We start from the raw sequence: 14,431 nt of genomic DNA, 5'->3' as shown, positions 1-14,431 counted from the left end.
TAAAAGTCATTTAAACTTCTATCCTGAGCCCCCACTTCATAGAACATGGGCTTCATCATACTTGCCCTGTATGTTGGACAAGCCGGGACATGTATGACCTTTCTGTTTACAATTACAACTGCCTGGCTCCGTCTGTGACAGGGCACTCTTATTCTTGGTCACATTCCAAGACTCACTTTGCCTTCTCCAGAGGCTGACAGTGTCTTAGCTTATAAAGCGGGGTTCCAGAATTTTAAAGTGGGATTCCAGAAATATGAAATATGCTTAGGAAGTCATTCTTCCGGATTACACAGGTCCAGTGTTAAACGGACAGTCCCCTTGGACCTTCAAATGGGGCTGTTGGTTAAAAACTACTAGAAAGAAATCATAGGGTACTTACAAACCCCTGGAGTTGGAGTTTAAGTTATTTCTTCCATTTTTGTCCTTCTGAGGGGAAAGGTTTTTGTTCTTGTACATAATGGCTAGGATGTCATTACTGGTGTATGTTTCAGTATTGATTCTATGAGGTAAACATTTAGTGAGGGAAGGAGACAAAGGGCAGGTAACAGGCTTGCCCTCTCTGGACCTGTGTGCCCAAGAGCTGTAGCAGCAGTGTCCTTTCCTGGAACTGCCCCTTGGCATGAACTCCTGTAGGTGTTCCGTGGGCAGCTGGGTATATAGTTCGGCGGCAGAATGCTTGCCTAGCATGCACAACGCCTTGAGTTCTGTTCCCAGGGCTGCGTATACCAGGTGTGGTGATGCACAGCTGTGGCCCCAGCTGGGGAAGCCAAAGAAGAATTTCAAGGTCATCAATTGCTACATCACAAGCTTAACCTGGCTTGGTAAGATTGATACTGTTTCTCAGTTTTAGGTGGGGATGGTAAAAAGAGGCTACTCCGTGTCAACTACTTCAGGCATCCCATCCCGTTTATCAAGGACATTTGTGGGTTTAACATTGGAGATCCTGTCTACAAGGAGCTGCTTTTGACCTAACTGGGTCTGCTCATCACCCTACCAACATCTCACCGTTTCCGTCTGGGCTGGGAGAACAACGTGGGCTTGAATTTGGATTCTAGGAAGTAGAGCTGTCTTATTTTTCTGTGTCTAAAACAGATTATTTCAAACTGGGTAACATATAAAGACTAAGGCTTTATTTATTTATTCATTTATTAGTTTTGTAAACTAGTTTTGAAGAATGAGAAGTAACTTTTCAACTGTGGGGAGGGTCTTGTTCTGTTTTAACTCAAGAGTGGGAAGTTTGCAGGCAAGATGTGTGTGCAGGAGAGAGGACATGGCTGCTGTCTCCCTTTATAACAACCTGTTCTGTTGGTAGCTGATCCAACAGAAGAGACATTGGTTCACTCTTGAGGGTCTTTATCCCCACAACCCTAACCTATCCCAACACTGAGGACTTAGTGAACTGTTAGGGATGCACACGAACCATAGCAAGTATGGACCTCACCTTCTCCTCACGTGAGGTGACTCTCTTAGCTTCTCTGAGCCCAAGTTTCCTCATCCATTACAGAGGAGAGTAGCCATCTGCCTCGTGTGCTGCTGTGAAGATCTGATGAGAGACTGTGGATATGACTCCCTGCAGAGCGGTTACAGGGGCTCAGAGGATCCCTCATTAGTGACCATTCCCATACAGGATGTGTGCCCTAAGAGTTAGTTTCATTCCCTTCTCCTTTTGGATCCTTTTTTCTTCCTTTGCCTCATGGGCCCCCCCTCCCCCCCTGTTCTTCAACTCTGTCCTACTGTTCCACCCCCTCCCCCACCAGGACACATGACGCCGTTTCTTCTACCGTACATTATTCAGCTCTTGGCAGGCAGTGCTGTGCTCATAAGAATTAACATTTGGGTTTTATTTACTGGCTCCCAAAGTGCCAGGACTACATGGGGGATTTGGTTGTACAAACTCTCTTGATGGGGAAGCAATGACAAATTGAAATGGGGGAGTGGTCCTGAGGATCAAACAGCAAACTATTCCAAATCCTTGTTTGGAAACTCAGCCCCAACTGATTTAGTGCCCAAAGTGGCAGTGGGAAGAGGTTTGGTCTCCTCGGTTCCTCCCTGACCACCAAACTGAACAGTTAGACCCGTTCCCAAGTCTTACACGAGATTAGTCACAGGATATTCCTTTTAAATCCACTGGAATGTTTTCCTAAATCAGACAAGACTTTTCCAGTGTTTATGGCTGTTTTCCTGGAATTCCTTTCAGCTCTAGGGGGGATTTTAAAATTAAATACATTTCCTTTTGGTGACCCGAGGACCTAAGCAGAGGGAGATGAGACCCTAGATTCAGGCTAGCAGTAACTTGTCAAACTTATTCCAAGAAGACTCCCCCATTGGCCAGCCTTCTCGAGCACCTGCAGCTTACCACGGTGGGCCAGGCCAGGCAGCTCATCCCTGAAGGCTTTCCTTCTGTGATCTGGCCTGCTGTTTACCACAGGAAACAGAAAATGAAAGACGGATGTGCTGCAGAATCAGAGTGAGCCTGAGCCACTTGGAAGAGGGGTAGAAGTGTTGTTCCATAGCAGCAGGGCCTCCTTTCTGCCTGAGCCATGGCTAAACATGTGGAATTCTTGGCAAAGCACTGTGGCCAGAGGTCACAGGATTCTCCTGGCAGTATGGACTGCATTTCACTTGATTTCATGAAGATGAATGGCTGAGAAGAATTATGGTTGAAAATGATGTGGAGATGGGGGCATGCCTCAGAGATGATGGGGTCGTACCATGGAGATGTGGTCATGCCTTGGAGATGAGATGAGGTCATGCCACGGGGATGTGGTCATGCCTTGGAGATGATGTGGTCATGCCTTGGAGATGGGTCATGTCTTAGAGATGGGTCGTGCCATGGAGATGGGGTCATGTCATGGAGATAAGATGGGATCATGCCTTGGGATAATGTGGTCATGCCTTGTAGATGGGATCATGCCTCAGAGATGAATCATGCCATGGAGATGGGGTCATGCCTTGGAGATAGGGTCATGCCATGGATATGGGTCATGTCTTGGAGATGGTTCATGCCATGGAGATGAGTTGGGGTCATGCCATGAGATGGGGTCATGTCTTGGAGATGGGTCATATGGTGGAGATGGGTTATGCCATAGAGATGGGTCATGCCACGGAGATGGGTCATGCCATGGAGATGGGGTCATGTCTGGGAGATGGGTCATGCCATGGAGATGGGGTCATGTGGTGGAGATGGGTCATGTGGTGGAGATGGGTCATGCCATGGAGATGGGTCATGCCATGGAGATGGGTCATGCCATGAGCCTGGTTAACTGTCCAGTATACAAACACACTGTTCTCCAAAGGCCTCAATGTCTTCCCAGGAAAAGACCAAACTCCTAAAGGGGTGATTTTCCCTTGTTACAACTTCAAGTGAGCTCTATATAAATTAAGAATTTTCATCTCTTTCTTTAACCACCACAAATGCAAAGCAAAATAACAATAAGCATGGATTCTAGAATAAGATTCAATTTGAAATCTAGTTTTAGCAATTAATTAGCTATGTGTGCTTGAACAAGTAACTTGTCACCTGTCCTAGTAAAGGTTTCTATTGTTGTAATGAAACATCATGACAAGACAAAAAAAAAAAAAAAAAAAAAAAAAAGAACCACGATGTAGAAGAAAGAGTTTAACTTCCATGTTGGAGCATATCACTGAAGGAAGTCAGGACAGGAACTCAACAGGGCAGGAACCTGGAGACAGCGGGAGCTGATGCAGAGTCCATGGAGGGTGCTGTTTACTGGCTTGCTCCTCATGCCTTTCTTATAGAACCCAGGACCACCAGCCCAGGGCTAGCACAACCTACAATAAGCTAGACTCTCCCCCATCAATTATTGATTAAGAAACTGTTCTCCAGGCTTTCGTATAGCCTGAGCTTATGGAGTAATTTTTCAATTGAGGCAGTCTCTTCTCTGATGACTCTAGATTTTGTCAAGTTGATATAAACCTAGCCTATCCCAACTTACTCAGCTGTAGAATATAAAGAATGATAGGACTCTTTTTGTGTCTTAGTTAGGATCTCATTGCTGTGAAGAGACACCATGACCAAGACAACTCTTACAAAAGAAAACATTTGATCGGGGCTGGCTTACAGTTTCAGAGATTCAGTCTATTATCGTCTTGGCAGGATGTATGGCAGCCTGTAGGCAGACATGGTGCTGGAGAAGGAGTTGAGAGCTCTACATTTTGATCCAAAGGCAGGCGATAGGAGATTTTCTTCCATCCTGGGCAGAGCTGGAGCACTGGGAAACCTCAAAGCCCACCTGCACAGTGACACACTTCTTCCAACAAGGCCATACCTATTTCAGCAAGGTGACACCTCCTAATAGTGCCATGGGCCAAGCATATTCAAACCACCACACATTATTTCTGGGAAGATTGGGTGAATCCATTAACTAGTCAGAGCGTTCCCAATGCCCCCACGGCATGATCTACAAAGGGCTTGCTACTACCAAACATGGCTTTATCAAGAGTTTGATAGCACAATCAGTCACAAGTCTAGTAGACTCCCATTCACATAAGGGAGTTTCTGAGGCATCTTAGAGGATGTTGGTGGGAAGGAGCTGAGGGAAACCTGTCCTCTTTTGAGAAACACCAGCATTTTAAAAGTTTGCTGGTTCTATTTTGTTATACAAATCTGTCCAAATGAGGTAGAGAGGAAACAGTAGAAACTCTAGCCAAATGAGCTTAAACACTTAAGAGGGCATTGTATTCCTCACTCAGAACAGCCATAGACAACAAGATTTTAGCTTGATTCTGGGCCTTCTGCTAGAACAGTGGTTCTCAATCTTCCTAGTGCTGTGACCCTTTAATACAGTTCCTTGTGTTGTGGTGACCCCTAACTATAAAATTATTTTTGTTGCTATTTCAAAACTGTAATTTTGCTACTGTTATGAATCGTGATATAAATATCTATGTTTTCCAGTCATCTTAGGCAACCTCTGTGAAAAAGTCATCAAGCCCAAAGGGGTCACAACTCACATGTTGAGAGCCACTGCTAGATTCTCTACTCTCTACTCCGCTGTTCACAGAGTTAGTATCATCAGGGGTGGGTGACGTTATGATTGTGGTTGCTGGCAAGGACAATCAAATCGAGAGGCAAGATGGTTAATTTTGATTGTCAATTTTATTGTGAGTACATACACACACACACACACACACACACACACACACACACACACACCTTTATTCACAAATTTCTAAGACACTGGGAAAGCACAGTTCTGGGTGTATTTACTATTGTTTCCTTCTACACAAACACATGGGGCCAAGCAACCATGGGCAGAACTCTCTGGACCTGTGGGATAAAATAAATCCTGCTTTCTTCAGTCATGTGAGGTATTATATCAGAATAAGACATTGACCAATGCAGTCCCTCAGGTGTTAGCCAAAGGAGATACCCTCATCTGGGTAATCTCAAAAGTCTCCTGCCAGCCTCATACTGCATTGTCTTCAAATGACTCCCTGCTCATTTTGAAACTTAGCATTTGCTAGAAAGTTAGGGCCACCTCTAGATCTATGCCCCAAGCACTAAACAATATGAATGCCACTCAAAGCTGGAGGGATAGGTGTGTACCCAGGGGTCATCCCAATGTCCACTGCTCTGCAGTAAGTGTCACCACATTAAGTGGTTGTTAATGACAATGTCCAGGGCCAAGTGTCATGATAGGCATTTCTAAAGCACTCATAGTGGTTAATTCTGCAGACCTCTTAGGTCTTATAGAACTGAAGATAGTCCAACATACATGCAGACTAGCATTAGACTTTCTGTGTCTTCTCCATCTTAAAACCTCAGCTTTGACTTAAACATTGTTTTGGAAATGGTAAATCACTGACCTAGCACTCATGAGGTCCTGAGCATGGCCTCTGGCAGTGCAAGCATGAGATCACACACACACACACACACACACACACACACACACACACACACACACACCTCTGCAATGCTATGCTAGGGACAGTGTCTGATATTGCAAGGTTCTCCACACTTCCCCTAGCAGAGACCCCTGTCTCTAGGAGATGTCACTGTAATTGAATCCCATCCAGGCCCTTGTCTCAGCAAAGCTGCATGTGTGGAGACTGTTCCTCCAGTCCAGCCTGTGTGTGTTTTGTATCTTGGCCAAGCTTAGCTGCCACAGGCCACTGCCTCAGTTACTGGAGAAGAGTGTGGACTCTATCTGAACAAAGAATAAAGTCAGCATTCGTCCCACTGGTACAGCTGGGCTTTCTTCAGCATAAATGACTCAAGACTATGGATTGTTGACATGGATGTAGGTCCCCATGCTCATGGTGTCCACCGAAGTATCCCTGTATATGCACATGGCTCTTCCTGGCTAGCAGGAAGCACCAGAATTCTGGAATGATTTTCTCCCTCCATTAAAAGGCTGAGAAAACTTTTGGCCTCTGGCTGGAGGCAAAAGAATGGAACAGTTCACAGCTGCTTGCCGTGGGTTGTGTCCCCTGGAGCACCCTTTTAAACACTTTCGGCTGGGCCACACATACATGACCTCTACAGTACAGCTCTCCACTTGTTCCCAGAGGCAGACCAAGTTGAGAGAAAGTGTGTGGCCACTGATCTTGCCGGCTGGCCACTGCTGCAAAGCTGAAGTCTGGCGGGATGTCCTGGAAACTGAAGGCAATTGCTGACATCTGGAGGCTATGTGTTTGTGTTCCAAGTGTCAGTTATCAGCCATGGTTATGGGAGAGAAGTGTCCTGATGGTTGAGACTGGAGCAGAGAGAAAGGCAACTGTACAGCCAGTCTCATAAACTCAGAGGACTGGTAGTCCTATGTCTTGCAAGCAGGGTCCTCACCTGGACAAATGACATATCTCTACGACAGATCTTTAGGCCTGCCTCTCTCTCTCTCTCTCTCTCTCTCTCTCTCTCTCTCTCTCTCTCTCAACTCTGTTTGTCGTTTTCTCTGATCTCATTCCTCAGCCTTTTCCTCTACTTCTATGTGTCCAGAAAGAAGGGAGCAAGACCCCTTCTCTGAGCCAAGAAATATTTTCTTTCTTATAATTGATCTCCTGGCCTCAGGCAAAGAGTTGGAAGACTTATAAAAGAGAGATGTCTTGAAGGAGTCAAGGAAGCACCCATGTGCAATCTTTATATGAGAGCAAAAGGCAACAGAAAGTGTTCTCTCATCTCTCATGTTCAATATAAAGCAGATTCTTAAGACAGACAGACAGACAGACACACACACACACACATACACACACACACACATACACACACACACACACACACACACACACAGGTTTTTAACAAATCCAAGGAGCCAGGTCATCACAATAAATGTGAATGGATCAAAGCCTTCATATTAAAAGATAAATACTTTCATGTTGAATTTTAAAATACCCCATCCTAGCTGTGTGGTCCTTAGAAAAGATACCCCAAATAAAATGACATATGAGAGTCAAAAAAAAAGGAATGGTTAAAAGTATATCAGCTTCTTCTTCCCACCACAAAGGAGAAGGGGAGAACAAGTAGAATGGCTACTAGGCCCATCCTTCATGTGTAAGACATGGTGGTTCAGAAAAAGTGTGTTGCTTGGATCAATCCTCAAAGTAACTGAGGGAAAGAATTTGGAAGACTAGGTCCCTGCTGGATTGCTAAGACAGATTCCACATCATGTTCATTTCAGCCCCTCCAATTTCAGAAGGAATACATAGAAGTCTCCTGGGTATATCATTCTTTCTTCTCTCTGCTTACGAAAGCAAAGATGTTAAATTAAAAACAACTCCAGAGTCTCCCTATGCTTATTCCCATTACCACCCCCAGAAAATAGCTTCAGGCTGTCCAGTTTGGAAAAGCTCCCAGGCAAGAGGTCAGGCATGGCTCACAGACCTCTCTCTCTCTCTCTCTCTCTCTCTCTCTCTCTCTCTCTCTCTCTCTCTCTCTCTGTGTGTGTGTGTGTGTATGTGTGTGTGTGTGTGTGTGTGTGTGAGAGAGAGAGAGAGAGAGAGAGAGAGAGAGAGAGAGAGAGAGAGAGAGACTTTTGAGATAAGATCTCACATCTCAACTATCCCAGGATGGTCTTGAATTCACTTTGTAGCTAAGGGTAACTTTGAACTCCCAATCCTTTTGTGTCCAGCTCCCAAATTCTGGAATTGCAGGCATGTGCTCCAAAAAAACCAAAAACAAAACAAAAAAACAGACAAACAAACAAAAACCTCTACGAATGGTCCAATTAAGTTGCTCATTTTGCAACAGAGAAAGTAGCACAAAAGGAAAGTGGTGATATCACCCAAGAGACTGGAATACACTTGTGCATACAGGCAGCGTGTATATACCTGTTTATATAGTCAGGTTGCCTAAAGACAGGCCTCTGAGGGATTGAGACTTTTTTTTCTTTTCTTTTTTCAGAGCTGGGGACCGAACCCAGGGCCTTGCGCTTGCTAGGCAAGTGCTCTACCACTGAGCCAAATCCCCAACCCTGGGATTGAGACTTTTAATAACATGAGCGTTATGATTCCATGAATTCAATGAAGGCTCATAGCTTTTGCATAATGTCAAATGGATTAATTTTTGGAAACATTCAGTGCTATGATAATTTCAAAACTAAAATGAGCCAGTGACGTGGGTGCTGTAAGTCTATGTTCTCCGGCCTCTCACAGTGCTGGATTGTTCCTGTGTTGAGCAAAAGTAAGCACAGATCTCAACCCTATCAGGACAGGAGATGGAACTCTGGGCACAGGGCTGAGGAGGAGAGAGGCAGGGGTGGAAAAGAGCTCCCAAGCTTTACTGAACAAGCTGTGGTTTTATACATAGACGTTGGTTTTCATTTTTGTTCCACAGGGACCACTGGCACATCTATGCATTTGTAGTCCAGTGAGGACTAAGTATAGATGGGTACACCCTGAGCATACTCTCAATTCCCTTGGTGCAGCTCTCTGTTGGCCTTCAGAGTGAGCTGATGGGACCCAATAACACCATTTCACACCTACCCCCTCTATAATGAATGCTGTGGTCTGAAGTATAACGTCACGAGAGAGGGGCCGCATGGCAGAGAGAGCTTGGCACAGGTTGAATTCTAGAGAACTGCAGAAGGTCAGCTGGAGAGGCATGGCATTCCAAGTTCTCTAGCATTCTAGCCATAGTGGGCGGTGCAGAGACACAATGTGGACAACTGTGTCTCCATGTTCAGGTGTAGAGCCGTTTACTATGGCTCTCTTTTCTTTCCAAGCCCTAATTCTTAGTTTATTAGTTTTGAGGATAAAACACAAATACCCATCCTCCCAGTGGAGGCTTTTTGTCATGAGGGACACCAGCGCTGTTAAATCAATTGTATTTATATTATTACGTGGTAACATCCAAACTTACGTCCTGTTTCCACCACTTCCAAGGCTTTGCGACCCCATGAGGATACCTTAGACTCTTTGCTTCATCTTCAAAGTGAGGACAATAGCTACATCCACATTATTGTCCTATTGTAAGAAAAAAATAGCTGAAATATAACTCTCTTTTTAAAAGGTACATGGCTCTTTCACATATTTATGATTTAACAGCTGTCACCATCATGGCTATTACTATATGAATCCCGGAGTAAGGATCAGTGTGGTAGTTTGAAAGGGAATGACCCCCATAGGTTCATATAGTTGAATGATTGGTTGTAGTGTGCAGTTTTTGCTATCCTGCCTCAAGTGCCTTCACCCAGGTTCCCTCTGATCTGCACGTAAAACACACACACACACACACACACACACACACACACACACACACACACACACTAAATTAGTTTTCAACCTGCCTAATAGCTCAATTTCTGGGCATTTCTAATCTTTTGCCTGGGGAAATGGCCTATGGCCACTCTTCCCGAGATCTCACATGGCTGGTGACCTTTTGTCCCTCCAAAACATGGTGAAAGATCCTCCTCTCTCTCTTACATCTGCTAGCTTTCTTGTAGGGATCTAGAAGTCCCGCCTATCTCACTCAGCTCTTTGGTTGCCAGTATCTTTATTGATGGGTCAAGAACCAATTGGGGAGCAGGACCTTAGCAAAACCTGTTCTACAATTGGTCTCCAGTTGGTGAAACAATTTGGGAAAGCTTAGGAGGTGTGTCTTTGATGCAGAAGGTGTGTCACTGGGGGCCGGATTTGAGGTTTCAGAAGCCCATGATATTCCCAGTGTGCTTTCTCTACCTCTGTCGCATTCTTGGGGATAAGGAAGTAAGCTCTCAGCTACTGCTCCGATGCCATGCCTGCTTCCTGCTGCTATGCTTGCTGCCATGATGGTCACAGACTCTAACCCTCTGGTCTTCTGGAATGTCTTCTCTAGGAGTAGGGAGGAGGACTCTAATCTGAGTTGGTCATCCTGGCACTGTGGCAACATGTGGCTCCTTGGTGCCACATCGAATACTGGAAGCTTATCAACACCACATTTTGCTGGTCACACCCAGCACAGTATGTGGAGTACATCACACTAGACTACTCAGGGCATGTGAGCATCGCTGACAGACTGGTCCAATCAGAAACTGGTGTACATTCGTCTTCTTAGTCCCTTTCCTTTGACAAGTAGCTCATCTAGTGTTGAAATTTTGTTTTATGTCCTTATGCCCAGATTCTTCTTTATAGGCCTTAATTTCAGTTTTATTTTGCTAGCATAAACAATTGTGCATGATAATGGGTTTCAATGTGGCATTTTACTGAATGTACACATTGTATTTTCATCCTTGTCACTTCTTGCTCACTCTTGTCCTCTCCTATGGCTCTTTTGTCTTCCCAACTGGTCCATCTCTTTGGGCAATTTGTGCATGAATGCACACCTGTGTGTGGTGCTTGCTGTGTGAGTGTGCTTCCATAGGTGTGTGTGTGTGTGTGTGTGTGAGAGAGAGAGAGAGAGAGAGAGAGAGAGAGAGAGATGGGGATAGAAAGGGAGAGAGAGGGAGGGAGAGAGAAGAAGGGAGGGAGAAAAAGAGAGAGGTTCAATGTTGCTAACATGAGCAAAGGTGAAGGTTTATTTACAGAAACCACTTACCAGTGGTTACAACACTGAAAGAAATGCCTCCCTCTGGCTGGAGGGATGGCTCAGCCATTAAAGGTTAGGCTCACACCCAAAAATGTAACAAATACCTCCCTCTCTCCCAACAAGGGTCTTTTGTGAGTATATACCATCATGCCTTAGTTCATTCTTTGTCTTTTCCATGTAAACTCATGTTTTTAAGAACCAGGTATTTGGACATACATACCTGTACTCACACTCTACTATTTCCCAACAGCTGAGGAGTTTGCTAAAGAACGAACTCAAACAAGACAAAGAACGTACAGGCAGAACCCCAGAGAGAACAAGAGAACTGTCCCCCTAGGGAGCAGCGGAGTCTGCAGGCTTCCTCTCTGGCATACACATCGATGGAGACAGACTCCAATCAACAATGTTCCCTAGAAAGGGGAGGGAATGGAAGTCACAGGGCCATAGGTCCTGACTCACTCACAGCTGCTCTGTGTCTGTGTGACCCAGACTCACATACCAGCACCAACTGCACTCAGTAGCATGAAGCCTGAGAACGTGGGGATACAGCACTCTGCCTCGAGTGGTCTCAGGGGCATTCGCCATGGGTCACTGGCATACAGGCTTGGGCTACAGGGCCACCGAGGTTGGAGTGGGGAAACTGGCCATCAAATTCGACCTGGTTTTCTGGCTGCTGTTTTCTCCAGCTGCTCCAGACCAGAGAATGGGCTGGGCTGACGTTCAAGTTAACCAAGACCAGTTTCATTTTTTTTTAAATTGAAATTTCACAGGTCATCAGCCTACTCCATGGCCCACTGTTCTTAGAGAGGGTGGAAAAATAATTGGAATCACGTGACACAGTTTGATTAGAAAAGTGAATGTGGTTTGGAGCAAAGGCCTGGAATCCTGCCTTGGTGACTGACTTGACCTCCCATTCCCCTGTCCAAACCCTCTGGAGATGAAACTGCCTCATGGCTGTGGGAAATTATCTCAATTTAAGAGGCGAGAGGTCACTTATCTCCCCAGAGGCCAGCAGCGTTCATCCTGTTGAACAGTTGGACTTGAAAATCTCAGCTGATCAATAGGGCATTTCCCATCTTTTGACAGATGGTGGCCCCTGTCCCTAACCCTAGACACTGAAACCAACAGTTAGTTGCTGGGACTGAACTGTGGTAGATGAGACAGAACTTTATCTAGCCACCAAAGGTCGGAGTTCGCTGAGGAAGCCTCTCACACAGGCTAACAGATCTAACAATAAGCACATCAGACATGGGAGATGCTGTGCTCATAGCTCTTCACTGGGGTTGTTTAAAGAAAATCAAGCTTATCCTCCTGTCTAGTTGAATGTTCAGGGAAGGGAAGGCTCCCGTGGATCAGAGAGCACGTGGCGTGCCCGTGTCTGGCTGATTCCGTTTAGCACGAGGGTCTTCAATTCCATCCACGTTTGTCACATCTCACTTTAGAGTCTTTGCCCTAAAGACTTGAAATCCGTACGTCAAAGAGATGTCTACCTTCCCCATTTACTGGCAGTCCTGTCCCCAAGAGTCAGCCCAAGACAAATGCTTTCTGTAAGCTTCCCCTAGTCCAGAACTCAGAGTGGGGAGTTAAGTGGCTGAGGGATTGCCTCCAGCTGCCTGAGCTGTCCTGATAACCTATTTTGACTCCCCCATAAGCCAATCCCGCAGCCAGCCATGTTGAATGCAAATGAATAATTACCTCTAACAACATAGACCATAAGGGCCATGTGTGTCAGAGTCAGGAGTGGCTTGAACCAGATGTGCAGTAAAATAGAGTTGCTAAAAGACTGAATGGCCACTCTTGTTAAACATGCTTTTCCAAGACACCCAGCTACCTATCTATTGCTTCTTTTTTTCTTTTGGCTTAGTGGGGTGATCTACCTTTCCCCCACAGACCTCTCCTACAAATTGCTTTTCAATAATTCCCACACAACCTGCTGGCAGCCGTATTCTACATAACAATGCAACTCCCAAACACATCACCTGCAATTATAACTCGAGCTTTGATGTTAGACCAATTTAAAGATAGAGAATCTTGGTCTAATTAAGGCAGCTCAAGCTCAGACTGATAAGGGCCACCTTCATTACAGCTCGAGTGAGCCGCACATAACCTGAAACAGGCAGGAATCAGCTGGGAATATATTCAAGGAATTTCAAAGCACCGTCTGTCGCAGAACAGTACTCCAGGCTCCATGTCTACATCCACAGACACACCAGCAGAGATCTCACTTCCTCGACAGTCTGCCTTGAGAAAGAAGAGTCTCAGCTTCTGAGAGCGACAGCAACAGAGTTGTCCCGTATGGGAGGATGATGGTGTTGGGTCCATCTGATGATGTCATCCCTTCTTAGAGGTCTCTAGTTACTTCCAATTGTTCTTAGCCTAAAATTTCACTTCCTGGCCACAGCCCTCAGAGTCCTGCAGATCCCAGATCCCATCAGCAGGTCCAACCACATCTAGTTGTCTCCTTGTTCCCATTGCCAGGTCCAACACCACACAGAATTATTCCCAACTCACACAGTCCTCATAGTTGCCATCCCCTCTGTCTGCAAGGGCTGTCTCTTCTTTTCAGACCAAAGGCCACGCCTAAGAATAACAAGTTCTCTATGTTTAGCAGCCGTAGCCCTCTCCCACTTCCTCCTGTTTCTTCCTTCATGCAATTGCTTCTGTCCCTTTTTTAGCTTTGGAGAGTCCTCCTACTACCCAGAAGAACACCCAATGAGCTCTCAATAAAAATTTTCAGAAGGTAAATAGAGGGGCCAACCCCATGTGCAAGGCTAGTTTGAGTATAGTGTAAGGGTTATGGGGAGGGGACTTAAATACCCCTTAGCACACTAAGACTTTCAAGATCATAAATGGTATACTCAGTCTCTGCTTGAACATTCTGCTGACATGTTGCCTTGTTGACCATAGAAGCCTACGTCCTACCAAGTTGCTTTAAATCTCTTCTCTGAAGAGAACAACACAAGTTACCTTCCTAAGACCAACCCTCTTCAAGAGTGATCAGAATACAGACTCAGCATTTGGCTTTTGGCTCCTGTCACTTAAAGAGTCAGACTAATAGCCCAGAGTAAGATGCTGGTGATAAGCTCTGACCTTGAGTATAAATGACATACCACTCCTCCAGGCGACTGGTTTGACGAAGCCACTGGGACACAATTCCCAGGCAGGAGGCAGCTGGGTGCCCTTCCTTACCACCTCTACACGCACAAATGATCTGTGCTTAGTGTTGGCCTTGATGGCTGCAGAACTGACCCTGCCAGAAGAGAGCTGACCAGGTACCAGAGCTGTCTGAGCGAGCCCTTGGCCAGGAACCCTCAGCGCGTCATAGGAGCGTCTGCATACTGCGGCTGCCCCGATGGTGCACTGCTTAAACGATTTCCCTCCGGCAGCCTGAACAATTGGTGTTTCTCTGCTTAAGAACCACTGGGACTAAGGGTGTCCTTCTTCATACGGGGCATATTCTTGGCTCTTTAGGGA

The 14,431-nt window shown here is 45.6% G+C and overlaps 1 long non-coding RNA gene across 1 annotated transcript in view; it reads left to right on the top strand.

The window, feature by feature from the left end:
• The first annotated feature begins 580 nt into the window (after positions 1–580).
• The window catches only part of LOC103691380 (uncharacterized), a 54,576-nt gene continuing 40,725 nt past the window's right edge, over positions 581–14,431 (top strand). The window contains exon 1 of the long non-coding RNA XR_590740.4: positions 581–821. This is a non-coding gene — a long non-coding RNA (uncharacterized LOC103691380). The remainder of the gene's footprint in view (positions 822–14,431) is intronic.

The sequence above is a fragment of the Rattus norvegicus genome, chromosome 1 (assembly GCF_036323735.1).
Source record: "Rattus norvegicus strain BN/NHsdMcwi chromosome 1, GRCr8, whole genome shotgun sequence".
Classification (NCBI taxonomy): Eukaryota; Metazoa; Chordata; class Mammalia; order Rodentia; family Muridae; genus Rattus; species Rattus norvegicus.
The sequence above is the reverse complement of the archived record's forward strand: the minus strand, read 5'-3'. Positions and strand labels throughout refer to the sequence as shown.